The sequence below is a fragment of the Chlamydotis macqueenii genome, chromosome 7, assembly GCF_036417535.1.
Source record: "Chlamydotis macqueenii isolate bChlMac1 chromosome 7, bChlMac1.mat, whole genome shotgun sequence".
Lineage (NCBI taxonomy): Eukaryota > Metazoa > Chordata > Aves > Otidiformes > Otididae > Chlamydotis > Chlamydotis macqueenii.
Window position 1 is genome coordinate 39,557,038 of NC_141562.1, and position 11,515 is coordinate 39,568,552.

At 53.5% G+C, this 11,515-nt stretch overlaps 1 protein-coding gene across 1 annotated transcript in view; it reads left to right on the top strand.

The window, feature by feature from the left end:
• The window catches only part of PWWP2B (PWWP domain containing 2B), a 60,606-nt gene extending 51,549 nt beyond the window's left edge, over nucleotides 1–9,057 (top strand). The window contains exon 3 of the mRNA XM_086752581.1: nucleotides 8,499–9,057. The gene's annotated coding sequence lies outside the window, so the exon portion shown is untranslated. The remainder of the gene's footprint in view (nucleotides 1–8,498) is intronic.
• The last annotated feature ends 2,458 nt before the right edge of the window (nucleotides 9,058–11,515 follow it).

Consider the following 11,515-nt stretch of genomic DNA (forward strand, 5'->3'; position numbering starts at 1 on the left):
CAAGGTGGTTTCTTTCCAGTACCTCAAGGGGGCCTACAAGAAAGATGGGGAGAGGCTGTTCAGTAGGGCCTGTTGCGATAGGACGAGGGTTCATGGTTTTAAAATAGAGGGGGGTAGATTTAGATTGGATATTAGGAAAAAGTTTTTTACGATGCGAGTTATAGAACACTGGCCCAGGTTGCCCAGCAAGGTGGTGGAAGCCCCATCTCTGGAAACGTTCAAGGCCAGGCTGGATGAGGCTCTGAGCAACCTGATCTAGTGGGGGATGTCCCTGCTCCTGGCAGGGGGGTTGGACTAGATGACCGTTGAAGGTCCCTTCCAACTCTAACCATTCTATGATTCTATGATTCTATGATTCCTGGTCGCTCACCTCTGCAGTATTTACTGGCCGGGAGCCACTGCGCTGCTGAGCGCATCCCGGAGGAAATAACCCCCTGGCCCCCATCCTGGGCCGGCCGCTCGGCTGGGCACCGGCATTTTCGCTTACTCAGGAAGCAGCTGGAGTCTACGTGGTACTTTCCCAACAGAGGAAAGCATGATGCATTATACTTCTAGTGAAGTCATTGGGTTTGTTACCAAAAAAAGAATGAAGTTGCTCTCTGTTCTTGTCTGCAGGCGGTAGGAGATGGTAGCATAGCATGTCCAAAGCGCTGTGACACACCAAACCACCTTTTGGGAAAGCAGGCTGGGGTGAAACCAAGGCAAATGTGCATTTCTGGTCCATGGGGCTGCTGTTCTTTACATTAACCTAGTGTGGAAAAGGGTTCCCCTTGGGTTCGTTAGCACAGCCTCCTCACCCCGAAGGAGACACTCGCTGTTCGAGCCAGCAGTTCAGGAGAAGGGTGTTTGAAAGGGCATCTCACAAACCCCTCAGCTCTTTGGGCACTTTTAGCAGCGTGCTGTTATCTGGTGCGATGGATGAGAGACAGCCAGGAGACACCTGGGGAGGTTCCAGCTCACATACCGTTTGGAGAAATTTTGGTAAATAAAAGGGAGGCTGGGGAATTCAACGGCCTCCCCAGCGCGGCTGGCGGCCAGCTCAGCCCTGCCCTGCCTGCCAGGCTGTCCGAACAGGACCGAGGTGGCGGTGCCGCCCCGACGTCTGGCGTTCCCAGAGACATTGCCCGGCGCCCCAATTGCTGCACGTTAGGGCGAGCGCCATGAAACTGCCTAAACTGACACACTTTGGGCGTCACACTGTGAACCCTCCGTGCGCCTCCAGCCAGGAGCTCTGCCCTGCGCTCCCGCAGCGTGGCTGTCCCTGCCGGGACAGGGCGCCATGATTCATTTTAGGCCTTCAGATCCGTGCTGGGATTGTCCCGTGATGTTCCCAATTTGCAGGATTTCTTGGGTAATTGCTTTCTCAGCCACCCCTCGCCGTTAGCAGTTTTCCTCATGAGTCACTGCTAATGTGTAATTTATACAGCTGTATTTTGTGTTCGGAATAAGCATGCAGCTCAGCAAGTGCTGCAAAGAAAGTTTAGTTTTTGTAGAAATCAGTCTCAAAGCCATGAAAAGCAACAAAGATTATATTGCTGTGACGTAAACAGAAATGAATGTCACCTTTCTGCAATTAGCTACACAGTGCTATGCAGGTGAACCTCCTGCTTGGGAAATGCTTTCATTCTCTGTTAAATTTGGTGTGACTTTCCTGTGATCACCCTCCCTCGTCCTCCTGCATTTTAGATTACAAGCGACTCTAGCAGCCGCCGCAGCGGCACGGCGGGCAGAGCGGGGTTGAACCGAAACCCCGGCCATCCCGGCAGAAGGCTGGGTGGCTCCCAGCAGATCTCGGCAGCGCCTCCGAACTCGCACCGTTTTTGGAGCACCCTGCCAACAGCACCTTTCTACCCGCTGAGTTGAATTAGACGGCCCCAATTTAATCTTTGAAAACTGACATCGTAAAAGAAGAGGTAAATTTAATGTCCTCACACCTCTGGCTGGAAATAATGGTGCTGCCGTCGACTGCTGTGCAGTAGATTAATTGGTTTGGAAATTCACTGCCGTACGTCGGGGATGCCACTGCAAGAACTGACGCCGTCCCCACAGTGGGTGGCTGTCGGCCAGCGCTGCGTCATGCCGGCACCAGCGGCGGAGACCGGCCTGTCCGTGTTTGCATGCCGGGCGGTAGCGCTGGGAGAGCCCATTGTGAAACTCCAGTTTAAATCTATGGCTGCCACAGGCGTCTGTGCAAGGCTAAAACATGTCCCAGCAGCTTTCAGACCACAGCCACCCCTGCAGCACCCAGAAGTCATTAGCTGCGGCTCCAAGGACGCTGCGGCTCCAAGGACCCTGCGGCCTGCTTTAGTTGGTGCTAAATTTCAAGTTTTGGATTACATCTGAAATCTTCTGGCAGTCCCCGGAGCCCAGCAGCAAGCGGCTGGGCTGTTACGCCCGTAAGAGTCAGCAGGTTGTTAGCAGGGAGAGATTCTCGTATAGCTCTACTAAATACATTTTTTATCCTTGTTGATACCATTAAGTTGTGGTTTCCACTGGAAACTTCTCTGGCTAGCACTTTGCTGTGTACTGCAGGCTGGCATCTGTGTGCCACGATGGGACACGGGGGCTCTACACTTGGATTTCTTTGGAGTTAGGGAGTCCAAAAACTGCTCACGGGCCACGCAGAAACTGCAGGACCAACTCAGTGCTCACGAGATTCAATCTAAGGGTTGGCTCTGCACTCTGCACGAGTGCTTTGTTTCTTCCTGGCTTCCTTCCTCCTCTTCCAATCGATAATGTAAAATATTTTGAACAAGGAAAAGATGTTCCAGTTCACCTCATCTTACTGATGTTCTCATTTATAAGTACAGAGAAGAAGACAACTACACAGAAGGGTCCCAAAACTCCGTTTCTTTGCCATAAACATAGATTTTAGGAGACCCACTCTTTAAAGTTGTTTTTTGTAGCTATAAAAAGAATATGGAAATGTTTCCCTTTGGTATGTCTGCATCCTTCCCCCTAAATAAGTGATTTCCTTTTCTCTTTGCTGATTAGGAAGTTCTCCTCTGGAGGTTCTGCTTTGATGTCTCAAGACAAGAAAAATTAAATTAGCAAATCTACAGGAAAGAATTACCACAGCCCTGTTCCCTGGGTCTGAAATTCAGGGATTAACCCTCTGACTGGACTCATGCTGGCTTCAAGCGGGCTAAGAAAATGGGAAGCAGTCGGCTTATTTTCAGTTAGAACCACGCTCCCTGCCCAGAGCTCCTGACAAGCTGATCAACCCAGGATGGATGCTGCAGGCAGTTTTGGGAAGTCTGGAGAGCGTCACACCCTGCTGTGGCTGCTGCGGGACAGGCACGGGGCATCCCCCATCCCCCATGGCGAGGTACCCCAGGGAGCCGCTGCCGGGGTGGTGCCGTGCCGTGCTGTGCCGTGCTGTGCCACACCATGCCATACCGTGCCATGCCATGGGGTTGCCTAGGGCTGCCCTCCCCATGGCTCCCGGCTCAGCAGATCCCACTCCGCTGCAGCAGCTAGCCCCAGCTGGGCCTCTTTGATGCAACACTGAGGATGAAATAAAAACTCTGAGCTCCAAAAGTCTGAGGGCACAGAAGCTGAGGGAAACCCCCGATTGAGACGTACATGTGCATTCCTTCTTCCTGGGAAACTCAGCTGGATTAGTTCTACTTAATGCGTTTAGGGTTGTTCAAAGGTAATGCGACACACAGCTGCGCTCTGTATGCTGTGAATAAATACCTTTGTTCCTGCTAGTCTGGCCGACAGCGTCCCTAGCATCCTCCCTCCCGTCCCTGCCGAAGGCAGGTTAGAGCCCTGCGGCCCCGCTGAGTCACGCAGCAGCAATGCGCGGCAGGCTGGGGCAGGATGTCCTTCTCTTCTCCCATCCAGTTTTTAGGGAGAAACAAAATTCCCACTCAGCATTTGTGTGAAGCCAGAAACGCCCTTGACAGCCAACACCCTGGCTGGTGCCCAGCGGTGGCTGCACCCACGTCCCCATCCCCAGCCACGCTGTGGGGACCTGGTCCCCATCCCTGTCCCCATCCCCATGGCCTGGCAGGGACAGCGCCAACCTGCCAGCCTTCCCGAGCCCAGGCAAGGGCAACGCGTTCAAGGTCTGCGCCTGAGCGCTATTTTTCCATTTCCTTTCGCTAAGCACAACCTCTGCCTGTTTATCTGAGCTATAAATAGTTTCCCCCGTGTCTGCATTTGCTCTTGCTGTGGTCAATTACAGGCGGTGCTGGGGTTTGGGGATGGGATTTTCTAAAACTGATGATTTTTTTGCCTATCGCTAGAATCAGAACAAAGTGCAAAAAACAGATGAAACGAGGAGAGATTAACATGAGAGACATATAAATGGATCTAAAAATAAAGCCTGGGCTCCTTAAGCCAACGCGGGTCTGTGGCAGACAGTGAGCTCAGTGCCGGTACAAGCAATGAGCCCCTTGATTTCTGCTGGTGAGAGCAGCAACGTGGCTAAATCCTCCATGAAAGCGGAGTGCAGCTCTGTGTGTGTGTAGGGGGTGAATAATTTGTTTCAGTGGCTTTTGCCGGTTCTGACCGAGCTCCTTTCCCGGCCGCTCACAGAGCACAGAACTGATATCAGGACTATCTCCGAGCTCAGCCGCGCTGACTTTATTTATTTGTTTAAACCAGCAGTAACATACACAGAGAAATGGCTTTTTACCCTCTCGGCACACCTTTTCCCAGCGCCAGAGCAGCACCGGCCCCCACGCGGCCGGGAGCTTGCAGGAGGGGAGCAAGCCCTTGCGCCTCACCACCTGTGCCAAAACGATTTTAACCGGCTGTTTGTTTCTTGAGTAGCACTTGGTCTTTGTCACAGTGACACAAAGCCTGGTTCCGTCAGTCGGGTGCTGCGTCTTGCCCCGCAGCCTCCCGCAGCTGCCGGCATCCCCAGGAGCCTCACGCCGGCCGGGACGCTGCTGGCCCGCCAGACCCAGGGGTTTGGGGACGGCGCTGGTCACAATGCAGAATTCAAAACTGTTTTCAATCCCCTCTCACGCAAAAGACATGAGTGATGCAAAACCCCGATGAGCCAGGGGTTTGGAGCTGGCGCCCGTAGAAATCTATGTCCCATGGCGTTCATGGTGTCTGGTGGGCGCGTTCTGCCCTCCTGACCTGGCAGGGCCTCGTGCTGGGGACGGGTGCCACCACCATGCCCTGCCCTGCGGGATCGCCTCCGGCCCGGGGACCCGGCTGCTCCTGGCACAGCGGGAGTGGATGCTCGCTCCCAGGGCTGGCTGCTGTCGCCTCTGAGCGTGGAAGGGCTTGGGTGGTGCCAACGCCATCGCGAAGGCAAAGACGGAGCTGCGCCGGGGTCATTGTGCAAGACCTGCCTGGGGAGGAAATGGAAAATCACCGATCGGGGAGCCTGGAGCTGATTTCTGAACAGGGAAGTCATGCCTGAATAGCGCAGAGGAATTTTCGTGGATGCTCAGCCGCTCATGCAGTCGGCGGGGCGGGGGAGCCGCGCAGGCAGGCCCGGCGTGCCGTAATTAGCGTGTGTGTAATTTCCTAATGGAGGCATTAGCAATACGTAAGGCATGGGGTAATGGAAAATGTGGAAAGCTGGCACATTGGCTTGAAAACTAGCTAAACAAGAACTAACCTTGAGCTTCTATAGGTGTATAATTGAGAAGTGTCAATTATATACGGCTGGTGCATCAGAGGATTACTGGGCTACAGAAAAGACTTCTTTGTCTGGAAAAATTAGTGGTTGATAATGGAGATATTCCCCTCCCTTCTCTATTGTGTAAACTGCATTGGTGTATTTGCATTGCCTTCTCTCTTGTGAAAATAGAAATGCGTTTGCTCGGCATGCGTATCCCCACGCCGCCAGGACTTTAACTGCTTTGCTGCTGGCACCTGGCTGCTTCTGCTTCTGCTTCTGCAAGGGGAAAACTCTTCCTGCAAACCCCTGTAGCAGAAGGAAAGAGGAAACCAAAGAGCCCACATAGAATCACCGAATCACAGAACGGTTTGGGTGAGAAGGGAGCGTTCAAGGCCACCCAGCCCAACCCCCCTGCCAGGAGCAGGGACATCTCCAACCAGATCAGGTTGCTCACAGCCCCGTCCAGCCTGGCTTGGAATGTTTCCAGGGATGGGGCATCCACCGCCTCTCTGGGCAACTGGGGACAGTATTCCACCATCCTCAGCATAAAAAATGTCTTCCTTCTGTCTAACCTGAATCTGCCTCCCGCTCTTTTAAAACCATCACCCCTGGTCCTGTCACAACAGGCCTACTGAAGAGTCTCTCCCCACCTTTCCTGCAGCCCCCTTTGGGCACTGGGAGCCGCTCTCAGGTCTCCCCGGAGCCTCCTCTTCTCCAGGCTGAACAGCCCCAGCTCTCTCAGCCTGTGCCTAACTAGCTAAGCCTAGTTCTGTCTGAGCTGTGAGCTAGCAAAGGGAGGTCTTCTCCTAACTAGTCTGAAACCCTTGCAGCATTCTCCGTGAGGTCTGGTTTTCCCCTGTAGACAGATGGACTTGGCTTTACGCCGTCTGTTACTTACACACTTTGGGGGTGATGCAATATATTACTCTGAGGAAAAAGCCAAGAGAAGCCTGGGCATTAATTCCCATTAAAAGCAAAATAAACACCCCCCCACCACCCCCCCATGCCCCTTTATTTACCGAATTTGAGTTGCAGGTTGGTGGCTGGTGCCAGTGCAGCTCCCGGGGCTGCTGCCTGCTGCCTGCCCGGGCGCGGGGCTCAGGGGGAAGCGGGGTGGGGAAGGCAGAACCTGGCTTATCAGGGAGTTTCTGCGGCTGGCCTTGCCGAACCGTGCGCGCCATGCGAGCGCCCCACTGTCGGGCTGCCGCTGGCAGGCAGCGCTGGCGGTATTCACTGCTGCGCTTCCCAGAGCAGGGAGGTGCTGGAGGTTCAGCATGGCCCTCAGGGCAGCGGGGGAAAGCCCTCGCCAAAATCCAGGCTTTTACGAGACCTTTTGCTGTGAACCTGGCTAAGCTGGGGCAGCTCCGGGCAGGGAGCCTGGGAGGGACGATGCTATGACGGTGATTACTCGGGACCGGTTGGTATTTGTGAGCAGGTGGGCTTTGCTGGCTCGCATTAGCAGGGACGAACAGACCACCCCCCAGAAGGACCCCCACCCCTCTCCCGAGTGGCAAGGAGCGACCCGCTGCGGGATGCCCTGACTTCGGCACCTTCATGGATTGCAGTGCTGGCGGGAGCTCCCTGGAAAAAGCTACACCACAAAAAGTGCTACTCATCTGTGTGTCAGGGCTTGTCTCACCAGAAAATCATCCCTAGAACTCACACCCCTCCATCTGTGGCGTCACACTGGCCCGGTCTCCGGCAGAGGCGGGGTGAGATGCTCTGGAGACACGGAGTCCCACGGCTGCCCCGCGGGACCGTCCCTTGCCCCAGGACACGGCTGTACCTGATGGTGTAGGAGAGAAAAGGAGGTGGAAAGCCAGCATCACTGGGCCCTGCAGGGACAGACCCCCTCCCGGGGTCAGGGACCGGGGTGCTGCTCACCCCGAGTGCCAGCAGTTCACTGAACTGCCATGTGAAAGTTCTCAGCTCTCAGATTTTCCATTCTAGCATGTTTTTAAAGGAGTCTGTCATTCCACATCAGATAACAGCTTAATAACAAAACCTAATTAGAAATAGACTATGAGTTCTCCTATTTTAGTTAGGAATAAAATACTCCTCAAATTCTTTCTCTTGCGCAGCATGCTGTGCAGGATTAGACCAAGCCTTGCCACATGAGACGTGGCTGGGTTTCCTCCCCGGAGACGACTTCGGTGAGGTTGCCCTCCGCCGGTACCTTGGGCCCTCTCACACTCACCTGCAAGGACTCTTGGTCCTGTACGGTTGCATCATGGCCAGACAGTAACAGCCCACAGACACCTTCACCTGCAAGTGCGATATTTTAATTTCATTAGTCTAATTTGGATCCTGGTGTCTGGTCTGAGGCAAATCCCTGACTCACACTGGCTGGGGACACCCTCAGCTTTTCTTTCATCATTGAATGGACACCCTCAGATTTGCCAGATTTCTGCTCACAGAGAACTGGGTTTTCTCAGATACCCTCCACTCCAAAGCGTGGATTACCTTTGGCGTTGCTCCCTGCGCAGCCAAAGAACAGATTAAATCACTCTGAACGCCACAACTTTCCATAAAGCACGCCAAATTGGAATGGCATTTCCGCGTGGCAAAGTAACGGACGCCAGGCTTTTATGCCAGTGTTGTGATCTGAAATTAAGCCCTTGAACGTGGCTGCCTGGGGCTGGCGGGCATCGGGAGCGGCGGCCCCCATCCCTGAGCTCCAGGGCCGCCTGCTGAAATGCTGCAGGGTTGGCGAGCACCATGGTCCTCCCCGATTCCTGATGTCCCTGCTGCCGACTGAGGGGATTGGAAGGGATGTACATTTGGAAAACACTCTTTAGTTTCTACATTTGTGATGTGTGTTTCTTTAAAACTTTCTATTCAATCAAGCTAACTCTGAATGTTGCCTTTTCTTGGATTTAATTTAATCCCAACATTTTGTGTTTTGTAGGGATCTTACATGCGGTAAGAGGCTGGGCGAACGCAACACCTGGAGGAAATGCGCAACGTCCGGCAGCGGGAGCCGCGACTCTGCCCTGCCAGAGCGTCCCAGCGAGGGCCGCCAACAGTGCCTTGGGACAGATGAGAACGTCACCCCAGCTCTCAGGTTTTTCTGCTAGCTAAAACCAGGTAGAGATCAACATCGCTTTCAGGTAGAGAAAAAAAAAGGAGCTCCATAGGTCATATGTGTAATTCAGGGATGAAGTTTCGAAGCCTGGATTTAGAAATGAGAGCCAAGGCTCTGAGAGTGCAATCTATCGCTGAAACCGTGTCGATGACTAACTAAAAACGTCTGCCTCAAAAATGCAGAAATCCTGAATCATTCCTGAAAGTCAGAGAACGTTTCGTAACTTTCGTGACTTCAGATGAGCTCTCAGCATCCTGTCGGCTGCCGGCCTTTGTTCTGGGGCCTGGGTTTACTCATCCATTAGGGAGCTGCCCAAAAGCATGTAGGCTCAAACCTTATCTTTGAAAAAACTGAATAAAGACAGACACAATTTTGACCAAAATGTATGTGTGTTGGTGCTTCTCTGTCATTCGCCTGTGAGAAGGAGGAATAGCTTTATTTACTTATTTCCCAGGGCCACAGCGCACGGCTGTTCACGTTTGTTCAGTGCCGGTGCAGAGCAGCAGATGCTCGCTGGATGCCATCACACCTGAACGCAACATCCCCACCGCCGGTTGCTCACACACGTGGACATGCCCGAAGCGGGACATGTGATGCTGCCGGCAGCGTGGCCATGGCAGGCAGGGCAGGGACCGGGCCCCGCTGCTGGCGGGACTCATCCAGGGTGCCCTGCCTGCTCCCCGCTGCTCCCCGCAGCGAGCGCCGGGCCCAGGTGACTCTTTTCCGTCCATCCACGTCTTGTGCATGAAGGATGTTTTGTGAAACACTGGCAGAGAGCACACACTGCACACTAGTACCAGATGTTATTTAATAAAAAAGGTTTGTGTGTGTATGCACATATATATATTTACACATATATAGCTTGCTGTGGCTTTACAGAGACATATAATATGAGAGGTTCTGCCCATGGTTAGTTTGCAGTTTTAAATACAACCATTCAGAGACTTGAGGAAATAAGTTATGGCTAACTGACAGCAGCAGAATGGGCGTTCAGTTTTCTGCAGGGCTCCCAGCAGTCAGGCATTGCTCAGTGGATCTCTTCCTCCCCCAGCAACGTCCCTCCACCATGATTCCGACCTGGGAAACAGGTCACTGGTGGAGCTTCTGCACCAACCCCGTGCCTCTCCCCTTCCCAGGACGGCGGTCTGCAGCGCCAAATAACCCTCACAGCAAAGGCAACGCCTCTTGCGTTGATTTCTTGTATTTCCTTCCTTGTGCAGATCCCTAGAAGTTCTCCATCAGAGTCAAGGGAATTCCAGTTCACTGACAAGAGTCCTGCATTTTTAACCACATTTTGTGGATCCCTTGGACCTGCAGGGCTCTGGGAGTCCCAGGCCAAAATCCAGTAGCCACTCATCTGCTGGGTAAAGCCGTATCGCGCACAATCCCAGCTGAGGGGAACCTCGGGCTGCCCGGGTTCCCCATTTTTGGATGCCATTATTTTACAAATGCTAAAGAGCAAATATTAATTATTGAGTTATGCTTTAGGAGGGACATTAGGGGATGCAATTCCTGTCTCGCCTTTCAGGCTGAGAAATAACTGCTTTATGTAACAGATCCTCCCCTGGGATTCCCTTCTGCGCTTCCATTTGCTGCAGTTGTAGGAAAATTACCAGCTTCACAGCAGGGCCATTTGTCTTGCCGGTGTCGGACGGCTGCCGCACGCCTAAATCGACACGCCGGGAGCTCCTCCCGCAGTGACTGGCGTGCAGATCTCAACAGCAGCGCGTGCCGTGTTAACCTGCTTTCCCTGGCCCCAACATGATCCTTGTCCTCCTGCTCCCCTCCGGACCCCGGCTTGCCTGGTTTTCTTAGATAAGGTGCATGGCGCCCCTACCCCAATGGCTGAAGGGACCGGTGGGTATCGCTTGCGCTAGGCCTGGGCGTGAGGTGACAACGAAAGCCCCTGTCTGCAGGGGGAGAGCGCGTGCAGAGCCCCCACCTGCAACGCTGTGTCTGCGTGTGTAAAATCCCCCATCACCGTCGTCTCCGCCTGCGCCGGCGCAGGGGAGCCGCCCGCGGGACAGCCACCGCCGGGGCCGCGCCCTGGCACCCCGTCCCGATGGGCCTGCACGCCTCGCGCCGCGATAAACGTGAACACAGCTTGTAATTATACAGCACAGCAGGGTGAAGCGCCTTTCTGGGGAATTAGTTAGAGGAAACGTGGAGGCAGTGACCTGATATGCAAATGGGGATGAATCACGGTTACTGGAAGGAGATGAGTTTCTGCGCCGCCGCGGTGCGGGGAGAGGTGGGTCGGGGAGCCGGGGCCAGGCGACGCATGCAGGGCAGGACAGAGGGAGTCAGGGTCGCGGGAAGTGTTCTTTATCAGCTCCGTAAACAGGTGTGGCGGCGCAATCCGCAGCGTCCGTGTGTCAGAAATGGGCGTTTCTTGCCGTCACATCGGGTTCTATCTCCGATTGTATTGTCACGCAAGGTGCCATTTCACAAAGTGGATCTCCACACTGAAAAATGCAAATTTCAGTTCTCGTGGAAGACAGTTAATGAATGCCCCTCAGCAGTCACCCTTGTTAATAGCTCTTTAATTCTCTAATGAATATTTATGAGTGGCTGCCTGACAGCAATGAACCTTGGAGTGTATGGACCGATATTTCCTACTGATTGTGTTCAAAACTGAAAGAATAGTAATTTTTTTTTGGTGAAAAGTGCAGTGAAAGAGCTGAACGAGACAAGGACAGCTACCAATTCACAGGTTTTTTTCACATTTATGGCCGTTAATGAATCATTAAAAATCCCTTCCCAGAGAAAGTGCATTCGGGAGGGTCATTTGGTGGCCTTTCAGCAATCTCTGCCTGTTCTGGGGATGTGGTCGCATCCCT